The 22,839-nt window shown below is 46.4% G+C and overlaps 1 long non-coding RNA gene across 1 annotated transcript in view; it reads left to right on the top strand.

The window, feature by feature from the left end:
• The window catches only part of LOC116441112, a 47,493-nt gene extending 25,133 nt beyond the window's left edge, over positions 1 to 22,360 (top strand). The window contains exons 2-6 of the long non-coding RNA XR_004238889.1: positions 4,025 to 4,166; positions 4,733 to 4,851; positions 9,662 to 9,762; positions 18,907 to 18,995; positions 19,097 to 22,360. This is a non-coding gene — a long non-coding RNA (uncharacterized LOC116441112). The remainder of the gene's footprint in view (positions 1 to 4,024; positions 4,167 to 4,732; positions 4,852 to 9,661; positions 9,763 to 18,906; positions 18,996 to 19,096) is intronic.
• The last annotated feature ends 479 nt before the right edge of the window (positions 22,361 to 22,839 follow it).

Below are 22,839 nucleotides of genomic sequence, written 5' to 3'. Positions count from 1 at the left end.
ATCGGAATATGCTGGGATGAGTCCAGATTGTATACCAGGAATGGTTTATTTTGCTTTTCTTCACTTTAACGGCACCAGTTCTTTTTTCCTCTCAGATTCTTCCATTTGCTGCAAAATATATTAGGAGAAAGAATTCCTTTCTTTTCCACACCATTTTTTCTCTCAGGGTTGCCAAAGCATAAACATCGCTGATACCAATCCTTCTTCTCCTTAGTCCAGCTACCTTTTAAAAATGTTATTTTATTATAACTCCTTTGCATTAAATAGGAACATTCAAAGCCAGTTCTCAGGTGCTGTAAACACACTCCTGCTTTGGGGCAATCAGCAGTTTCAGCAGCACATTTGCAAGCAGTTCCTAATGTTCACACTGAGCTCTCCTGCACAGCTGTGGTGCAAAAGCCCAGCACAGATGCACCACAGTAGCATGTGGCAAGTCACAGCACTTGACACCAGCAGTCACCTGAGGCTTTACACCATGAATGCAAGGCCACCTCTAGAATAATGTGGTGGGGTGAAACAGACGCTGGTCAGGGCAAAGAAGTTCAGTGGTAATGGTAGGAAGTTTAACTCAGGGGAGGGGGGAGACTGTGGAAGAGGTGAAGACTTAAGGAGTACTTAAAGGGAGGCAAGAGAATATGTGACAGCCCGGTATGGAAACTATACAACAAAAATGATAAACTGGGAGGGACCAGACTGACAAACAGATCAGGAGATATGGGAGATCCTTCACTGGTTTCAAGGAGAAAGAAAGTCTTGGTCAAAGTGAAAGAGAAGAAAAGACACAAAAAGGAGGATGAAAGAAAGATTTTGTTCAGAGTTGCAATGGCCTGGGGCAGATCCCCTGGAAGAGGGAATTGTATATAAGTAAGAGAGGAAGGAAAAGAAAAGTGAACAAGAGATTGATGAATATAAGCTGTTGTCCACAGTGCAGTCATAGCTATGGCTGTAGTGAACCATGGGTGCATCCAGGGTAGTATTAAATTGCTAGTACTGCCGTGTAAGTAGTACCACACCATTATTCATGGTGTGGCTGTGGCAGCAAGGGGTGCCAGCAGTCCTGGAGACAGGCCGATTAGCTTTATAAGCTGAAGAAATCATTTTGGGAAGAGAACCAGAGCTGCTCAGGGAGGCAGCAGCAGAATATAACCACAGCAGAGATTTTTTTCTGCTCAGAATGGATGAAATACAGGTTTTACCTCCCCTCTTTTGTCTTCCACGGGCCCTGTCCCATCTAACTGGCAGATACTCTTTCCCAGTGCAGGGCCAGTATCTGCACTACCAGTATCCACCTGGGGCACCATTGCCTTCGAGGGCTTTCAGGTGGTCCATGAATGACAGCTTTCCCTACAGTGACCAGAGGCTTCAGCACTTGTGGAGCAAAGGGTTTGAAATAACTTCTCCCTCCTCAATGAAAATGAAATGCAAGAGCCCTCCGTCTCCTCCCTACAAGCAAAGTCGTAGCCTGTTTACTGGGATGAAGGGATGGTGGGCTGTAAAGCAGAGGAGAAACATATCTTTGTGTGTGCTTGCAACTTTGTAAGAGGCAATGTTACCATGGCAATGGGTGGTCTTTACTGGGAAGGGGAGTGAGCTATAGTCTTAGCGTGAGGAGAAGGGGGGAGCGATGGTAGAGGGAGGAAGCCCAAAAGTCTCGTGGGAAGGGAGAGAAGGGACTGTAGTGCAGGGGAGAGAGGTGGTGTTCAGAGAACCACCTTTGGCAAAGTGGCTGTGACAGCAAGCCTGACATCTGGCATGGCTGCCCCACAATGTGGGCTCTCTATTGAGCTGCTACAAGATGGGGACCTCTAGACTGAGCCACATATTTCCACTGAGGTCATCACCCCTGTCAAAAGAGAAGGCACTGCAATTAGCACCCGAGGCCTCCGGCTGGAATGAAAGCATCCACCTGGATGTGCTCATTCTGCTCTCCCCGATCCCCACCCCTAAGACTTTTGGTGCTTCAGCAGAAGCCCTGTTGCCCAGCGCAAGATGACCACATTGCGTGGCCATCAGCGACTGGTCAGCTGGCAACGCAGGCCCGCTGCCTGGTTCGGAGCCAGGGAGGTACTCCAGCCCCACAGAGAACTGCCACTGACAGCCCATTACGGCATGGGAAAGGTCTCCTCCCCATTTCTCATACGATGCGGATGGGAGAGGAGTTTCCCTGGTCTCCTGTTTTTTGCAAGGGGAGGGGCTGAGTAGCCAGAGCTGTGCGTGCCTGAAACAGTCAGACGATTGTGCGGGAGGTGGGGAGGAGAGGAAACAAAGAGCCGTGGCTGACAGCGCGGCACCACCAGCCATCGCAGAGCAACACAGCCCTCTCCCCACCGCTGCCCCTGCAGCCCGGGGCGGGCCACGTCCCTTCTATTCCAGGCCACCGCTTGCCCCAGCGCCTCTGCTCTCGGCAGCTGTGCGGCTCCGCAGGCCGGACAGACAGGGGCAGGGTTACACCGAGCGCTGGGGCCCCCGGCTCTGACCCAGGCCGCGGAGGGCGGGGAGGTGCCTGGTGGCCACGCCGGGGTGCCCTTCCCGAGGGCAGCTCCGAGCCCAGCCCCGGCTGCGGCCCGGCTCCAGGCCGGGGTGGGGGCCGTGCCCGCGGCCCGCACGGAGGCCCCGCAGCCGGCAGGTGGCAGGGCAGCCCCGCGCCTCGCCCCAGCCCAGCCCGGCCCGGCCCGGCCCGGCCGCCCAGCCCGCTGCGGAGCTTCCCGGGCGGGGAAAGGGCCTTTGTGTTCCCCACCCCGGCAAAGCGCAGCGCCTGCCCCCCGGCAGCCAGAGCGGCGGCGGAGAGGGGGCTGCGGGCTCCCGGGGGACACCGGTTTCCCACGAGGGAGCGGGGCTGCGGCTGCTGCTCGGCCCTGTCCGCAGCTGCCTTAGGGTGTGATGGGCGTTTTTATTATTATTATTAACGGCAGCTCGTTCGCGCCGAGCTTATATTACAGCCCCATTGTGCGAGGCTCCGCACAGGGCAGTCAGAGACAGTCTGTACCCGGGAACAGGCAGTCAGAACAGAGAAAGGCAGCAGAGAGGGCGGGCACGAAGAAACGCCACTCAGGGAGGGGAAGCATTTTTTTACCCTGGTTCATCCAACAGGCCAGGGGCAGAAAATGGGGTTTGTAGGCTGCCACGGGCCCTGTCATCCTTTGGACCTCGCAGTCCCCTTGTGCAAGTGGAATAAATAACCTGTGGCTGGCTGGTATTTGGTGGTTCAGCATTTGTAAGTGCTGACCGTTTACCCCTTGGTTAAAGCTAAACCTGCCTTCTCTTTCCCTAGCTATTTAACAGAGGTACGGGCAGCTGGGAGCCCGTGCCAGCGTGCTGGGTGCTGTGAAGGTAATGATTAATCCCGGGGGCTCCTGGCCGGCCCTGCTCCCTGGCCTGCTGGCATCAAGGGATCGCTGCCCACCTGCCTGCTGGGGCTCGCCCTCCTGAGCCCAGGCCGGGGCGGGCAGCCCCACAGGCAGCAGCGGCTCACGAGGTTGCCTGCCAGGGGGAGAGGAAGACCACTCCAAGCAGCTGAACTTTTCACTCCAGTCTACAGACAGATTTCCAGGGATGCTTGAGAGAGGGGAGGGGATAGGAAGCAAGATTTGTAGGGGGACCAGCCTGGCCTTTTTCAATTCAGCTGCAGAGTTAGTTAACAAAGTTGCAGGTTCTCAGTCTCTTTTTCTCTTTCTTGCCAACTCTTTTTTTTTTTTTTTTTTTTTTTTTCCCCTCCGTCCTCAATATAAATACCCTGGGGCGGTTTCTTTTCTTTTTGGTATGAATGTGATGATCTTTCAGGGCTGTGATTGGCTCCGCGGCTTGTCATCGGGGACACACCTCCTGGCGTGGGGCCACCGCCTCCCCCTCTTGTGAAAGCTTCTCCTTGTAACAAGTGAGCGTAATTACATCAGTTACTCACTAGAGCACAGACCTGCTTTAAATTTTGGCGTCTCCCGCGAGAAGCTGAAGGACTAGAAAATGCAGTTTCAAAGGCCTGTAACACTATGGACCATACAAATCACGCTGTGCTCTTCTGTCCCAGGAATTAAGGCTCTCAGCCACACCTGAGGAGGAATGAATACCTGTACTAGCCATGGAAATGGCTACCTGTTAGAAGAACAGAGCTGCCGCACCTGAGAAGGATTTCTGCTTTGCCAAAACTTGGCCTACTAAAAAAGCTACACGTGAGGTCCCTTTTGAATTGAGCTTTGGTGTAAATTAATCAGAAAATGTCACATTTTCAGGGGCACTGAAAAGGAAGAAAGCTCAGGGTGAGAGCCGCAGGTGCTGTGGGTGATCCCTTAAAAAGAGCAGAGCCAACCAGACAAAGGCGTCTGTGTGCCAAAAGAAAATGCATTTCACCCAGCAGCAAGATTCTACAACACAGGGCCAGACCTGGTGGGGGAAGAAAGTGACCCTAAAGAGCAGCATTCCTGTCCAGGTGGATATTGCAGCAGGTTGATGCATTTCTGACAGATCAGGACAGAATTGTGCAGTGCTCATGTGAGCTTGTTCCAGAAAGGGCTGAGTGCTGTGGTAGGAGCATCCTTGCTGTGCTCCAGGGGCCGAGATCCTCTGCTGGGGTAAATAGGTGTAGCATGAAAGAAGCCAGTGCTCTCGCAGACAAGAACCTATTCCATGCTGGCGTGGCAGAGGTTGACTGATAAAGAGAAAAGTTTCTGCACAAGAAAGAAAGCAAGCAGTGCTGTGAGTGGAGAGGACTCCCATCTTATCCCCTTTTGTCCTGCAGGGATGTGGTCCTGATGCATGGCACAGATGCTGCTGCAGCTTGGTGAGTTGGAAGGATGCAGAGGAGATGTAGAATGCAAACCATCCATCTGGCTGGGACGGCTGAATCCTCAGGTGCAGGTATTTGCAGGGTGTCAGAAATTCTGACATGGGACGGGCCCAGGCCTTTTTAGTTGTGTCTTGCAAAAATTATGCACAGAGAGACATTTACACCCCTGTCCCCTCCAGCTATTCTCTAGCATGCAGATGTTTGCTCAGAGCACATCCAGCCCTGCTTCTGGACCAGGCAGAGCGAAACTTGAACTGACACTCACACTGCTTGTCCAGTGGACTGAATATGGTTATAGTCTCTTATCCCTGTCTTTCTCTTTGAACTCCCCATCCTCCACAAAAATAAAAATAACCTTCCGCTTTCTATCCTGCATTAGAAAAACTTCTTCCTGAAAATGTCATGAAAACTGATGTGCCCCTATGAAAAATGTGGATTTTGATGATTCAGCATTTTCCCATGGAAGATAAAAGTCCTTTGTTCCTCTGACCAGCTCCCAGCAAATGGCTCAAAGGCATGTGGTTCATGTTTCCTCCCAGGAACCTGTTCCTGAAGCTGCTGAGAAGCTTCCTAGGTCATGGCCCACTCAGTAGGTGTCATTGGATCAGACAGTCTGAAAACTAGCAAAGAGCTCTCATTTGTTTTTACAGACCTGAAACCATGAAAAATAGTACTCGTGTTTTCCGTGGCATCAGGTGTTCTCTGATCATATGAGGTTCACTGGGACCTGGGTGCTGCCTGATTTTGGGAAGAGCTCTCAATACAAGTGTCTCTGCCCTGTCACTGAGCTGAAGTTGTGGAAAGGAAGGAGCAATGTACTACAGGAGTGAAAGAGGAGGCAGGAAAAGGGACAGCAGGCTTCCACTTCTGAAGGATAAATACTTGAGATTTGGGTACCTGAAACTGAGAACACCCTTACCAAGATGTGAGAGCTGCAGGGTACCTAACATCTTTGCAAGAGATGCTTGTCTACACCAGGGACCAGGGAACTGGGACACAGAGGACAGTGTTTAAGGTATGAAGCTGGATTTCTGGCACAGGAGGAGAGGGCAGAACTGAAGGAGACTGGTACTGGGATGGGTGCTTCAGCAGGCCACATGCACTTCCATGTTCCTAGATGTCATATCTGACTTTGTGCTGACCTCCTGCCCAGAGTGAGAGTGTCAGGATCCCAAAGGACATTTGATCATTTCCCTTGCCTGTACTGCAACTGCCAAGCCACGTTTCTTATATACCCTTTTCAGGTGGATCAAGCTTTTATCCTTACTGCTATTATGATGCCTAACATTCCCTGCAAGAAACCATTGTGGTGAAATTCCTTATGTAGAGACTGAAATGCAGAGATGGCAGGAACAAAATAATAATGCTAGCCATAATAATAAATAACAGCCCCATTTGCTTTAATCCGCAGCTCACAAAACAACAGCTCAGTCGAAATTCTCATCTGCTGTGGAGATAAAGAGTGTGATTTACTCTGTCAGCTATGGAGAACAGACACACCACAAGACAGTTATCTCTGGCCATAAACAAACTGGAGTGGCTTTGCCTTTTAACAGGCTCCCTTCTCCTTCTCTGTGGAGTGCTACTTTCTGCCTTATGTAACCCCCTGGGCAACTCCACTGACCTATTTTGTTTTAATAAACTTGAGCAGTTTGAGCTATGGACCCTTCACTTTTCTGATGCTGTTGCCACTTCACAGGGCTCCCTTTCTTGCCCTGCTCTGCAAGGTTCCATAGGTAGTATCTTGGGAGAAGCTAAATAAACAGCTTCCAAGTTCTTACACAACCCATATGTGTCAAACTTCCTTTTGAATGTTAGCCTTGGAGGTGAGAAGGAAAAGCTGAGTTGACTAGGAAAACGCATAACCTTTCAGAAACAGTTTTTTATTACCTTCCTTATCACCCCTTTAAGGTCATAAAGATTATGCCAAAGAAGCTATTAAGTTTTCCAGGATTGCAAAATATTTTATCAATGATAGAGATGAAGCATGCCGTTCCACTTTTCAATTTTTTTGCTTTATATTTCCTTTTATGTTTGGGGATTTGATCTTAACCATCTCTCCGTACCTTTCCGTGTCCGTCCTGATTGGAGGCATGGTTAATTGTTTCTTGTAGCCAGAAGCCTGCACTGAATTGCAAACAGAAGACCTCTCAGGCATTAAAAAAAAAAAAAAAAAAAAAAAAAAAAAAAAAAAAAAAAAAAGAAAAAAAAAAGAGTGAACCTGGAAACTAAAAATGTGAGCAGTGAGCACCATGACTCCTTAACAGACTGAGCTTCTGGTTTTCGCTCTGTCATGGCTCCTGAGATGTATATAAAAGTTCTGAACAGCAGTGACTGACAGCAGTGTTCCAGAAGTGACAGCAAACTCCCTTCTCTACTCAATTTAGGAGCTAGATGTATTCTTCCACCTAAAAACATCTGTAAAAACTTGACACCAGAACATCTTTAGCAGTTAAATACTGGAGTCTGGGCTGAAAGGGCTGCACACTGGTCTCCACCAGGTTACCCTAGGGACGAAAGAGGGATCAAATGCCGTATGATGCCGTCTGAGATTCTGTTCCTCACACGCCACAGTGAGGAGCAGATTAGTGTCCTGCTCATAATGCATCCCCTCCAAATCCCTCACTGGAGAAGGATATCCAGAGCTTTGGAGAAATGCTGAAAAGAGGCTTATGAGAGGCCCAATTCTTCACACTGAACTGGAAAATGTTACGAGTGGATTGCAAAGCTCTACTGAATATCAAGTTAATCCAAGATTTACGTGCCATAAGCCTCCAGAAATTGGGCTGTGGTGGGCTTTAGCTAAAGCAGTGTTAGCTAACCTTTTAAGAAACCCTGTTTTTCCTCCCTGTGCAGCCTTTCTGATAGGCCTTGTTTTCCTGAAGAAACAGATCCTCAGCTGGCATAACACAGATTCATCTCACTGAAGCCACTGAAGCTGGAGGTTAGGAGCATCTGACCCCAAAACAATTTCTCTTAATGGTGACATGTTTGTTGCCGCCAGGCAAGATGACACACTGAGTGCTGGTGATGGAAGAGTAGCAGACAGGCTACTGGCACAAATATTCTCCTTTTGCCTCTCCCATGGCATTTAGTACAAAGAGCGGCAGAAGCAGGAAGATGAGACACTTCAGTGAAGTTGGCATGAAGAAGAAGAGACAAGTCTTGCTCAAGCTGAGTTAGAGTGGGAAAAACTTTTATCAGGGAAGTGCCAAATGTAAATCACAAACAGATACTGCTTGGTTGAGACAATTCTGAAATAAGACAGTAGACAATTAATTAATGCCAACTGGCAATAAAACAGAAGAGTATTACAACCTTTTAGGACAGCATGTGTCAGCCTTTTTCACAGTGTCCTGCAGGGAGGGGCTGCCCCTTTCCCGCATGATTAGACTTCTTTCCTAGGGTGGACAGAGAGGCCAAGGTGCAGGATCTTCGAGGTGGTGTCTCAGGTGCCTTTCCAATCCAAGCAGGCATACCAGCATCGATTTTATGCTCTGTTTATGTTTTCTAGGGTCGTTCTCCAGTCTTGCAACCAGCATAAAAGACTTCCTTTGTGATTGTAACAGGAAAAACAGGGTGGGTGGAAGAGGATGAAAAATCCAAATGGACATGACTGCTCTGACAGCCTGTCCATCCTGGGGGTTACTTGTAATTCCCAGGTGGAAACTTTGTCTCTGGGGTAGTGATTTGTGGTGCTGAAGCCACCCACAGTCTCCGAGTGGCAGCTTAAGGTAGACTGGTCACTGTGTAGGAAATGCAAGTTCCATCCTAATCTTAACATCCATTGCAGATGACTTATGATGATAACGGCAGACTTCTAGTAATTTTAAGAATTACAAATTCAATATATTTTCTCACTTTTGGAATAGAGCTATTTAAATGTGGAACAATGGCCATCTGTATTTGGATGCTTAGTATATTTGATGAAAAGCATCTTTTTGTCTTGATTACTTTTTAAAATATCGAGTTACACATGCTTCCTGCCAAAACATTTCAGAAAGTTGAACTAAAACACTGCCTAAGCACCTGGAACCAAAGCTTGGTAAGTGATAAATCCACTTTTGAGAGCAATTGCTCTTCCATGAGTAGAAGATGACTATTTATTCAATTTCAGTTTATTCAACAACTTAAATTCAGTGGCTTGCTTATTCAAACTTAAGAAACTTAATGAAATTTGAAAAAAAAGGCAAGCTTGTTTTTTTCCTCTGACCTATGAGGAAAATGAGGATGAGCAAACAAGATCCAGCAGATATACAGTGTTGGGGTATATGGTATCCTGGAACAACCTGTTTAACCCACTAGCCACTGATACAACTTCTTTTGTTTAATACTAATTTTTCTTTTCTGTTTTGCAATTAAGGTGGTTTATATCAATAATAAACAAAGGGTTTAATAGAAGTGTTTTTTGAGATTTTTTTAACGGATTCAAATTTCATTCCAATTGCAGCCTGATATGAATCAATTCTAAAGATGAACAGTCATCCTATAGCAAATTAAAAATACATAATTCACTATTTCCCAGCATAGAAAATTGTAATAATAAAGATCTAATAAAAGCATGGAAAGCTGTAAATGAATATGTATAGATAAAACTGTCTGCTGGTAACAGTAATTTAGTAGGTAGACTGTATGTGGTTTTAAGTCATCAGAGTCTTTCTGGTTACAGCCTGATGACTCTCAACCTTTCTTTATGGAAAATAATTAAAAGGATAAATAGAAAAGAAGGTTTTATTTAATATTTAAAATAAGCTCTCCTGCTTACTAATTTAAATGGGTGATTTAATCTGTTCACTGAGGCTCAAATTTATCAGTTTTAGTCCAGTTTCCTTGTAGTTACTGCATGGGTGGGGTTTTATGCACCCGATGTTTCAATTTCAGGCTGTTCTCTGGGAAGTTGAAGCCAAGTGTCCCTGAACTCCATCAGATTTTCCCCATCAATTTTCCAGGAGTTTGGGATCATCTTTCAGTGGTCCAGATCTGTGAGTACTCAGTTGCTAAAAACCAGCCCCTCGTGCAATTCCTCATGGGTAGCTTCTGTCACTGCCTGACGTGCTCCACTAACATCAGAGGAGTGAAGAAAAAAGATGCTCTGATGATAACACATGCTAACAGTTTGTGTTGTCCCTGCCCATGCAGTACCTCTATTTCAACCTCCTGCCTGTTTACCAGATGTTTTCCATCTCAAAAGTGACTTTAGACCATCATCAAAGCCTTTGTCTGTACCTGTGATGAGGCAAAAAGCAACAGCCATGGAGCAGGCAAACCCAAACAGAAGTCATGATTTGAAAAGTAAAGGCAGAGTGAGCGCATCTAGTCTGAGGCTGAAGGATAATGTTATGAAACTGTAAAAACAGTGGAATAATTTCATTGGAGAATAAGAAAAAAGAAATAAGATAATTTATTGTAATACAGCTAGAAGTGTCAGTCACTTTCTAGGAGCTTTTCTTCTGCTTCTGCATACTTAATTTCTGTCCCATCCCATCCCAACCCATCCCATCCTTTTCTTCTGGGTACCACAGGACCTTGAAACACCTCTTCCAGCCTCCAGAGCCCAGCACAGAGCTGTGCAGTGCAGGGATTGCTGAACTATCTCTCTGCACAGCTGCAGAGTCTCCTTGTGTGAACTCTCTCAGCCCCCAGTGTGCATAACAGAGCACTGTGCCACCCGGGCATCTGCTAGGAGTCAGGCACAAGGGTAGTGTCAGTCTCATGAGGCAAAAGCAGGCAGTGAGCAGTGCAACTTGGTGCTATATCATACCTGTTCTCAGCTGTTTCCGTGTGCAGACAGTTCCCCTGGTGCAAGGTACACACTGCATATTTGCACCTCCTACCTATCTTGTGATCAGCCCATCCGTGTCATGAATCAGCTCCTCCATGAGGGAGAGGCTTCTGGAGAGACGTGTTCGAGCTATTTAATGCATTTATTGCAGTGTGTTTAGTCTGTTTGTTAAACTAGTAATGGCAGAGTTCATGTTCACTCCATCAGGGAAAACACCTTCCTATGTCCCTGGCAAACATGCACAACCAATTGTCCAGTTGGGATCCAAAGTGACCCATACCTGTCATCCCTGAAACCAACTTCTGTTTTCCAGCTCTCCCCACCAGTTTACAGTTCCTGTTCTTGAGCTCCTTCCTCGGACTGCAGATGCCTATCAGCATAACTGGAATTCATGGCATGACCTTTGATTCCTTCTGTCCTCATGCCAGACTCCAGCAGGTCTCTGTTATCAGATACTAAACTCTATTACCACATGAAGTGCATACACAAATTTACCCAGGCAGGTACGCTGGCATCCTTGCCTGATAGTTCCACCTTCGCAGGGGAGCACGGGCATCTCTCAACGTCCTTAGGGCCGCCAGAGCCTCTCTTTACACAAGGAAAATATGTTGGCACAAAAGGCAAATGATTACACATGCTTTTGCTATTTTCTCTTTCTGAGGGTAAATGCTTGTTCACATGCCATGATGTCATCTTTGACACCACACACTGGTGGTGTGTCAGGCAAAGATGGTATTCTCATTTGCTCTCACCCTGAACCTGCAGGGAGTGTCCAGCCCTGGAGCCCAAATATTTGTCCTCATTATCCTCCCTCTAACTCAAGGCAGCAACATTTCCCCAGGTGGAGACAGAGATCGGGGGTATGACTTGCCCAGCATCACCCTGTGAAGGCCACGGCAAAGCTGGGGACAGAAGCCAGGCCTCGGGAGTCCCAGTGTTACTGTTCTGCTATGCCACAGCTGGTTTCATGACACATACAAGTTCTTCCAAGCAATCCTCTCTCCTGTGCAGACACCACAGTCATCAGCAGGGCTGCTGCCTGAGCCCTTTTACACCTCAGGGTATGACCCTTCTTGGCTTGACCTGCAGTAGAACTCCAAAATGGGCAATATGGGGCGGTGAGAGGCTGGTTGGCCTCCTTCTGTCCTGGGTAGGTTGTCAGAGTTTGGGTCCCATTCCAGGCTCAGTCTCTGCAGAGAGTTCCTGCACAGTCTGTAACCAGAGCAAATCTGACAAAGGCAGCAGGACTCCCACAGCGCACCATGGTCCTGTGTTTATAGCAAGATGTCTCTTCACCAATAGGCGATGGGACACAGAGACTGCTCCCAGTGTAAGTGCTTCCTGAGATGCTTCCTAGGACCACTTGAGCCACAAAATTAATTCTCATTTCCTCTGAGACCCTTGCTCAGTGTTCCTGGCTAGTTCCTCATGCTGCATTCCTCTTGCATGAGGGTTGAGCTCACCATCAGCCACCTTGACCATCATTTCATTCATTGCTCTGAGTGAAAACTGTCCCATCTCTTTGTTCTGGATACACCATGCAAAATCTCCCTGCCTCAGCCTAGCCTTGCACATGCTGGCTGTGGCACGTATTTTGGATTTGGGCACTCTAGCTGCAGGCAAACTCTGTTCTCCTTCGGCAGCATGCTGGGTTTGTTCAGAGGGATTAGGAAATGTTCCATGGTGGGTGGAAGCACGTAGCGCATCTGAGGTGGTTGCTGTGGCTGTAGGAGTCAGCTCTGTCCTGGCTCACGCAGCCTCTCCTGCCTGGGGGATCCTCTGTGCTGCTTGCAGCAGCGCTGCTGCAACTCACCCACTCACTCACCCTGGCCCCGCAACTACTGCGCCAGTTGCCAAACTGGAATGTCTCAGCTGATCCAAGGGAATTTTAATTGAACCACCTTTGCCCATTGCAAGCAGGTGCCAGTTTGTCAAGCTTTGGTGATGTTAGCTGGCACCAGGGAATGCAGTGTATTCACATGCAGGCTTTCCATGGGTCTGCAGGAATGCTTCCTGCTAAATGACTACACATATGCCTTTGCAATCCTTAAATGTAAGAAGCGCCTTTTTTTGTGCATAACACACCACTGAAGTCATCCTGGGAGCCGCTTCTCCCTTGCCCCAATGTCTCTCAGCTCATCACACAGCAGAAGTTTTGCATGTGAGAGGAACGGGACGCAGCCAACAGCAGGCTTAGCAAATTGATCTTTGGAGAGACAAGGTTTGATGCCAGGTCCACAGACCTAGGGAGCTTGCTGTTGAATCTCCTGCCAGAGTCCATACAGTGAGGCATGGGGCAAGAGAGAGATTTGGTATCAGTCAGATTTTAGGCGTCTTTGAGCAGTGCAGATTAAAACCAAACACCTAAAAGGGAAAAGTCTTCAGTTCTTCCATGATGTACGTTGGCCCTGGAACAGGCAGGCAGTTGCATTTGGAGCTCACTTCAACTTGAGGTCTCCAGACACAGTCCTGCAAAAAGTACATCAAACAATGCTCTGCAGCAGCACAATGTGCTTGCTGTTGTTCTCACTCTGGTAGTGTGTGCTGTTCTCACACGCAGCTTCACACTCCCTGGTTATACATTAGCAACAACACATTCTTCAGCTGAAGTTTGAGTTGGACGTAGATTGAAGTCTGATACTACAAAGTACGGCTGGGGAGAAAGAAAACATCACTCAGGGTCAAATATTTTCTGGTCTAGGGTTAGTAGGCAGATCATGTGACAAAGCACTAAGTGCTGTTATTGATGAGTATTTATTGGGTACCAGGAAAAGAGCTACAGGCATGGGTAGAACAGGAAGGGGCTGCTTTGGTGTGGGCTCAACAGAGGTGATAAATTGGGGGCTGGATAAGTGAGGTCCTTCGCTTTCAACTTCTAGCCACGCCCTTCGAATCTGTGCTGTACCCAGAAAGCCCTGGTCATTCAGAAAGCCTGCACTTCTCTCCCATGGTCACCAGGGCCAATCCGCTAGGGCGTGTAGCACTCTTGACTGGAGACGGGGAAGCTGGGACCTTGCCTACAATAACCAGCTGTTCATAGCAGCCATTCCTGCTCCAAAAGAAGAGTGGCACAATTGCATGTTTGAAGGCTGGCCTTTTGTCCAGCCACTCCCTTTCTCTGCGTAATCCACCTGAGTGGTACACATTGCAGAGTATTATGCTGCTTGGAGAAAGGGCTTCAGCGTGTACCAGCATTGGACAACCTTCCACAACTCCTGTGCCATCTTTTACTTGGGACCTAGCCATTAAATGTATCCTGATAAAAATCACGTTTAGTTCAGCTGGACCTGGGTTGAATGTCATGCCTGAAAAAATGATTCCCCATCCGTGTGCAAAACCATTTTATTTCTGAGAAAGAGAAGAAACTAAGAGTAATATCAATGCAAACATATCCCAAGATTAATGCAAACCCATCACCAAGGAAATTTGGTTTTTAATAATTCAAAATTACATATGGGAAGTGGAAATAGGGAAGAGAGGGGGAGCAAGCAAAGCCAGAACAGATCCAGGCAGAGAGCTACATCTCTCTCACCAGCTGTGTTTGGTCACTGACAGCTCAATCTAAATCTTAACATAGCAAGGGTGCAGGGCGGATGGTGGCAGATCATGCAGTCTTCCTTATTACCTTGCAAGATCACAGTGCCAGTTTTACTAAAGCATGAGAGGACAGGTTGTTGAAGAATATTAGTTGTTACCCTCCCTTCCCCTTTTTTCTCTCTCTTTCATGCTTTGTGGAGCAGCCATGCTGTGATCTAAGGCCTGATATTTGTACTCTGCTTGCAGCCGTCTTTTAGGAAGATGTTTGGCCTGGGGAGGAAGGTGGAGGCAGAACCAGCCACTAAAAGGGTTTTGTTGACAGATCCCTTTGGGCATTCACCAGAGGTCTCTTTTTCTTTCATTTACTTGTTGTTTCATAGAGCCTTTTTACTCTCCTGAATCAGTTGCATGTGGAAGGACGGATAGAAAGAGAGGCAGAGCTATACAAGAGGCTGTACCAGCCTCTTGAACCTTGCAGACTAGAAATGAGGTATGGACCCCTTCTTGGTCTCTGCCTTTTTGATTTCATGTGAATCACAAGGGCCATGGCACTTTCAGCACACTGATTTGGTTTGCTGCCATCTCAGGGAGGGCTGCTCAACAGACAGCAGTTGGTGGACTTTGTCCAGGAAGAATCATGAAGCTTCATCATGAGCCCCAGCCTGTTTAAGATGGTGAAGCTGAATTTGTCTCATATGTGGGAGAAATTAGGAGTTTTGCTAAAGGTCATAGAAAAAGTGCAACAGAAACAGGGCCAAATGTAGGACCTTCACTGCAGGGAGAGACAATAGTTGGGCAGTTATTTCTGGGGAGGAGATGCCAAACATTGATGCATAAATGTCCCTTGTAATGATGTCCTTACAGAGAATGTAAGGACATCCCCTTACGGAGTCTCTTGGCTAGCTCTGAGAAGTTAGGGCAGGACAAGAACACAGCTATTGTCTTATTTATCAAACCAGGCAGAGACAAACAGCAGTTTTTCCCAGTGCTTCCATACATTTGTTTTGTCAGTGGGAGGTATGATTTTAGGAACATTAACATGATTAAACAATGCCCTGTGTCATCTGCATTTATTGGGCCTGTTTCCCTCCAAATTTTTGACATGACCTTTGATAAGAGAATGGCTTGCTGGAATGATCATAGATTGCTAGGAGCTCTTGTGAGACAAACCCTTATCAAAGGCTGAGCACAGCCGTGACCAGCATGGAGTGCCAGTCCAAATTTACCCAAGCTGCTATGTTGGCATGAGTCCCTAAATTCTCAGCTTCATGGACTTTTATCTTCCCCTGTGAAATGAAGGCAACATGGACTCTCCTCTTAGCTGCCACTAGCCTGCTTGACACCACAGAAATATGCCCGAGTGTGAACACACTCACCTTCCGAACCCGTGCATCAAGCTCCCCTCCCCAAAAACCTCAGGGAAGATATGTTTAAAATATGTTTCCCAAGTGCAGCTCTGTTTACTTGTCAGTGATTGTTCAAGGAGGTGTTTTTGGCCTCTCCTCTCCCATTCTTCAGTTCTCAACCTAACAAGGACTGTATTCTTGTCACGGTGTTTGTCGGGCAAGGAAGGAGAAGCAGCAATGGCTTCCCAGTGCCAGCTGGCACTGTGCCATCTGATTGTTGTAAAATGGGAATGTAATAATCGTAATAATATGATTCTCGCTCAGTTTGAACCTCTCCTGAGACAGTCTTTTTATTTGAGGGGTGGAGAGAGAAGGATCTCTGTCTGACTGTGCTTCTCAGTCTGCCATTCCAGCTGTGTCTCTTTATCCTTCCAACCTTGCCTGTGGCAAACCAGGTGCCTTTGCAAAGGTTGCAGCCAGCTTCACCCTGATGCGCCCTGCAGCTGCAGAGAAAAGGCCCCCAAAATTTTCTCTGAGCACCAGAGTGGCTTCTGAATGCCTGATCTGCTTTTCACAACTCTCAGTGCTGTCTGGTGTCTGCACTGTGGATGGCTTTGTGTCTGCAAGAAGGCGCTGGAGCACCAGGACAGTGCGTATGAGAGGAGAGTAGTGGCTCAGCCCCAAGTGTTCCCCTCTAGCTTTCCTGCCTGTCTGGTTGTTAGGAAGTAGAAGGGAACTCAGTCATTAATAACCCTTGCAGTTTTTTGGCCTCCGTGCTGAGCCTGTCCATGAGAGACCAATTATAATTGTGCTGCGGCCAGAAACTTCAGCTAAATGGCCAACATTCTGGGATTCTAAGAAATTCTGTGGAAGAATTCCTTTGTGGAGAGAGAGAGGATGAGAAAAAAGAGGATTTTCTTGGACACATGGTAGTCTGTGAGCAGGGCCAGGATTTCATACAAAGCAGCTCGCTGCGGCTGGCGCCCTGTGCAGAGAGCCAGCATGTCACTTCAGACCTAATGGGACCAGCTTTCCCCACTGGGGATGATTTTCACCCTCCAGCCATCTCCATAGGACTCCACTGCTGCCCTGCTCTTTCCACCACGCACAGCTAGGGAGTGGATCCCTTGGGAGAAGAAGGGAAGAGCCTGGACTGGTGCCAAGACCCTAGACAGGGCAGCTCCTTGCCTTCTTTATGTTGCCTGAGTCACTGGGTCCCCAGGAGAGGGGAATCCTGTCCCAGGCAAATCTGCACGGCATGTTTGTACCCATTAAACCCATAACAGAAATTACTGTATGTCATGAATGCATAGGTGTTCTCAGTACTCCAAGATCTAAAATCTGCATTTCCAAAGAAAATATGCTGACTAAAAAGATTATAAAATATATTAAAATAATGTAAAGAAGAAAAAAAAAGTAAATCTCTTCATCAAGGGGTTTATCCCTGAGCACATGACAGGTTTGGAGCACAATCCAGGGAGGGAGTGTGTGAAAAAGGCTTTATGACAGCTGAAGGTTTTAAGTGTGTAACTGTTTTCCAGGAGTTAATCCCAGGTCGAGGAGCACTTTGCAGATGCACACTAGGAGTTTGACTTCATTCAGGTCTCTATGCAGAAGGGGAGAAGTCTCCTGCCACAGTACATGTCACACTTCTTTTTGCTGTGGAGTGATAGGTCAGGAGAAAATGTCCTGCATATGTAGTGAATTGGGGAAGGGGTAGCGGTGTGTTCTGTTCTCTGCCAACATTTCCTTACCCAGCAGTTGCATATATAAATGTGGGGGGTTTGGCAGGTGTTAAAACTTCTTTTTTCTTATCTGTGGTGGGACACTGAACAGGCTCCCTAGGGAAGTGGTCACAGCACCAGCCTGACAGAGTTCAAGAAGAGTTTGGACAATGCTCTCAGACACTTGGTGTGACTCTTGGGATGTCCTGTGTAGGGCCAGGAGTTGGACTTCAATGATCCTTGTGAGTATGTTCCAGTGCAGCATATCCTGTCATTCTGTGATTCTGTGTGATTCAGTGATGTATATGCATACCATCAAAAGCTGGGAATGGCCAGAAGGCACACATCTGGGCTGGTGCTGGCCATGTGAGTTTAGGATTGCAGTAATGACAGGAAAGGGCTGAACCTCGTGCCATAAACCCTCCTGGGAAAGTGTGTGTGGAGACGTGTCAGCTTTGGCCATTCTCTGAGGGAGCCACAACTACCCCTTGTCAGTTTTGACAAGGTACTTTTGACTCCTTGTCAGGAGATTAAGAATAGGAACCTACTAAGTGGTCCCAAAACGTCAGTGTTATTCCAGGCACAGGAGTAGTTGGAAAAGAAATGTTGTTTTCCCTGTTGTTAGAAATGTCTCCTGTGCTAGCCATGCACCAGTCACAGAACTAAAAGGTGAGGAGTGACCATTTTAAGGCTGGTGGGACCAGGAAAAAATTAAAAGGCGAAGTGTAAAATAAAAGGCATATGGCTTCAAACATGCTCAGGACTCACTGAGAGACCTGCACCCTACCCTGAGACAAGAGTTTTTGAGAATCTGGCCATTTTGTCCACAGGTCATTACTAATAACATTTCCTGGGTCAGCCGGTGTGTTACTGAACTATACGAGTAGATCCTAGACAGAGAATCTCACCTCTGTAGTAGTTCTATTCAAATAGTAGTACTGTTAAAAAGTGCTGTGTTGTTGGCTCTGGAGCAAGACACTTCTTTGTAAAAGCAGTTTGGAAAGCTGATGTTTGTCACAGTCCGCTCCCCCTCCTGCTTGCCTCGGCTTTTGTCCTTCACTGTCTATATCTGAGAGACACCTTTTAGTGCCTATTGTTATGTGGGTTCCTATTCACTGAGAATGTGGAGGAAGACACCAAACCCTATGAACTCCTGTCAGATGGAGAAAATAACCATTCAAAACTCTTCATACCCTATTACAATATGTGGCACTAATGAGAAAAGACTGGATTTCTGGAGCGACATCTGCTGATACTGGAAATGGGTGTTGAGAGACACTCTAGAAGGTTTATCAAAGCTGATTCTTCTCGCTCTCCCTAATTGCTGCTTTGCTTAGTGTGAGTAGGCATTGGTATCCTTCCCCGCCTCTCCTTCATTCTCTGCCTCAGGCATTTGTACCTAGATAAATCTAATCTCTACAAGCTTCAGGCTCTTGGCCACAGTCCATGCTGGTGTCCTCTCCTCTGTGATGATGGCCTGGATTATTTGTGGTTGGCCACAGTGGAGCTGTGCTATCCAAGCCCCAGAGCACAGTACCAAAATCACATAGTCATGGCAACCCTGAGAACACAACTCAAACCCTAATCCCATTATAACGGCTCAATGTACTTTGCTCAAACTTTTAATAAGGTAACATGTACCTGAATAACTAGATTTCCTCCTCATGATCATGATCCTGCTCTTGGAGATGACTGGAGAACTATGATAACATAATCTGATTTGAATGACCTCTGCAGGCACCACCTGGCAGCTATTGATATCAAGTTAGGAGAATGAAGATGAATGGTCCAGAGGAATATTCAATTACACGGTTTCCTTCCCAAAGGTAATAGCCTGATGAGTAACAAAGTTACTTTCCCCTTTTTCCGCTGTCACCATCTCTGTTTCCAGGGATTTTTATTCAGTTACTTTCATTTTTCTATTCAGCACCTGTCTAGAGATGGATGGGCACTCCCTCTGTTTCTGGAAGCCACTGCTGCTGAATCAGAATCAGCTGGTTGCGTTGGAATACAGAGGTAATACCCAGAGGGAAACCTGTGCTCTGCAGAGCCTGACTTCTCAAGACCCTGTGAGCAAGAGTGTCAAGAGACAAGCTCTCAACAGTCTGCCTTGTTCTGGATGTGCAACTGCTCCCCACCCCTAGCAAAGAGCTTCAGCACAGAGATAAGGGAAGAACTTTCTCCTGATAAGCAACATTTCTCATTCCACCCTCTGTAACTAAGCACATGCTCAGCTTGACTAGGACTTCCCTTGTGATCCTGAAGCTTCACCTCTGCACTCCTGAATTGTCTTTATCCATCAGCATCCCAAGTGCGTTGCTGTGGTACTTACAATCCGCCTCTGCTTTAGGCGCAGGAGCATTTTCTTTCTCCATGTCATGATGCAGGAGTGCACAGCTTTGGGAAGTGACAAGTAGTAGGTTTCTTCATGGTCTTTTAAGCATTTGGTAGATATTTTGATGGCTTTCTACTACTTAGCGTGGAATATTTGCATCCTCTATGATACATGAGAGAATTCACTAACAAATGATGACTCACTACCCAAAATCTTTCACTGAATCTCAGTCTTTTCTCCAGAAGTTTATTCTATTCTATTCTCAGCATGTGAGATGTGGTGTTTCTTGCTCCTGTAAATGTTCTAGTGAACCATTATTTTCATTAGCATTAGACAAACAGGGTTTTGAACACCACTATTACTCTCCTTTACCAGTCTCACCCCACTTTTATTTTTCCTTTTCATTGGCTTCTAAGCAAGCACTTTAAAATGTGTCTTTCCTAGACAAATGCGTTACGGAAGGAGTCTGGTCTCCATACCTGCCATCAGTAGTAATCCAGCTCTCAGCGCTAAAGATAAGACAAGTAAACTGAAAATTTGAGTGAACCTACTCCAAGAGCTCAGGGAAAAGAATGAAAAAACTTCCAATTATTTCCATAGCGGGGTAGCAAGCTTCTACTTGGATACAGAACAAAATAAAAAATCACTCTGTAGCAGGAGGGACTCAAATACATATATTGAAATAATACAAGCAGAGAAGAACAGTATACTGGGAGAGAGAAGTGGTCAAAGAGGGGAGAAAGAAGTTGTCTTTAGTGGACAATATTCTGAGAGTTGGGGTCATTTAAAACCGTATGAGCCCACAGACCACAAGCCAGACTGGGGGAACTATCTATCTTTTGACTTACTGGAATGTGATGATAGAATGAAATATAAACAATTTAGCCATCATCAAGACAGTCTTCTTGGTTCCATCAAAATCTCACCTAGGGCCACACACTTTGCTTCCTAAATTGTGACCATACTCAGCAGACACTGGAGTTATTATTAGACATTTTCTTAGAAACCAAGTCGAGAAGATCAAAAGTGCTTTTCTTTGCTGGGCACAAGCATATATGAAGAGAGACAGCCCCTGGATTTGGGAATCTGTAAAGATACAGGTGGGAGACAGGAAGTGCAATTCTTCTATTGCTGCAGAAGTCCAGGCATGGAGGAGAACATGCATGCAATCAAAGACCATTAATGGCAAAGCTCAGAGCTGGAGTCAAGTATGGTACTCTCCATTACTGTTGCTTATACCATAAGTTCTTCTTGCCTCTTTGAAGTTTCCTGATAGAACCTAACTCTTCTGTAGGCACACCCCAAAGGTGGTGATAGTTACTGTTTATAGACTTAATTTTCTACATCTAATTCTGGCCCTAGTGAAAAGCAGTATAAATTCTGAGACATCACCTCGACAGATATAGAAGTTTGGTGCTCACGTCTCACCCTGTGCATAGATTTCTAGAGAACACAGCACACAGATGATAAAATCAGTGCCAGCAGATGTAAGGAAAACTCCATTGATACTCCGGTTCTTGCTCCGGGATTGCCCACATGCCGAACTTTAAGTAGCTTGGGCATTGTGGAGAAATTGCCCCCAGGCCATTTCTCATTATCTGTCTCCTCAGAAGGAGAGTGGTCATTAGGCAATGGCAACGAAGGTTTTAGCCTTGATCAGGCACTGAGGAAGGAGACTTTCTCTGGTCACAGCCACAGTGGGTCAGCCCACCTCACTGGCTGCTTATGAAAGCCACTGTCAGAATTACAGATGGAAAATGCATGACAAGATCTGACTGTTACAGCCACAAGGACCACAGTGGCTGATCTCGTCACATCACTTGCAAAACCCAACACACAGAGCTATGCCTGGCCAGCTGTCAGTCCAGATGTTTTGTTCTTCCCCAGTACTTATCAAACCCAGCACATTCTGGTAAACTAGACCACGTACTTTAGCAATTATCCCACACTGGATGTAAAGAGTCCAAGTGATGACAAATTCACCGTTTTTCTCAGGAAATGATTTCAGTTATTTCTTTCCTGAAATCTTAAAAAACCCCCCACCCCTGCATCTTACTTTCAGCTTGAATTTTATGAGTTCCATTTTCTGGGTTGGACTTTATTAGGGTTTTGTCTGTGGGGTAATAGACCTTCCTGCTCTTCGGTGCATTTTTCTTTAGTAGAACATTAAAATACCATAGTGTCCCTTAGTTTCTTCTGATAAATTATATGGGATCCTGAAGAATTTATTATCTTAGATAGTATCTTAGAGATTGTATGTAATTTCTGCAGCTCATTTCTAAACCTTTCCAAGTCATTCTGCTTCCCTTTTGTAATGTGGGTAAATGTTTTGTCAATGTCATGCCAGTGGGAAATGTTCTTTCTGCTACTCCATATCTCCTTAATTATCTTCCAGGAGGAATAAGTTAGGCTTTTTTGCTCTGCCAAGAGCCAGCTTCCAGTGAATTATCTGCGTTACCCTCCAGAGCTCCTCAAAGTCACCGCTTTCCAGTATGCAACCTCATAAACACATAAAGCTTGTCTATATGGACTACTCCCTGCAATATTCATCTAGGACAGAAGTTATGACACACATCACCTGATTGCTGACTGATTATGAACAGCAGGAATCACTTTGTATCACTGATCTGCTCTTACTGCCGCTTTGCTTTTCCAGTTTTCTACTCAGAAACTCCCCAGCATGGGGAGCATTGAAATGCTGTCCTAGCATTCTGCTGTCTTCCAGAATAGGGAATAACTCATATTCCAGTCCACTTCCTTTCCCTGCCTCACTCACATTCACCTGACACTGTTATTTTTTTGCTATGTTTGTGCCAACCAGGTTTTAATAAATTTTCTTCCTTTATTTTTTCCCCAGTCTCTAGTATTCTGGTCAGTGTGACAGCTTTGGGAAATCTGCATCATTATTTCATAATCTGCACTATTATTTCTTTATTTATACGAGGCAGTGACTACAGACTCCAGAGCAGCTTGTGCCTAAGCATGTAGCAAGACTGTTCGTAACACTGCACCATCGTAATACGAGAATCTAGGAAGAAGATATGCAGACTCTAGGAGAAAGGATTTCACAACAGATTTTTTTTGCAGATGGGGCACAGTGACATGGAGAAGTTCAGAATAAGGATGTATGTGATTCTGGCTTGGCTGTTAAAACCCAAACTTTCCCAGCAACTGAGTAGCAGGAAACACCCTCACCCAACCTTTTGACCTCACTATTGCCTGACTGATTCAGGTCTGATTTGCTAGCATCTAGCCTTTCTGTTCCTTTTCCCCTACCCTTTGCCATCCCTGCTCTAATTCTCAGACAGCTGGACTCATCTCAAGTACACACTTAC

Source organism: Corvus moneduloides, chromosome 3 (genome assembly GCF_009650955.1).
Source record: "Corvus moneduloides isolate bCorMon1 chromosome 3, bCorMon1.pri, whole genome shotgun sequence".
Lineage (NCBI taxonomy): Eukaryota > Metazoa > Chordata > Aves > Passeriformes > Corvidae > Corvus > Corvus moneduloides.
This window is presented reverse-complemented; position numbering and strand designations above follow the sequence as displayed.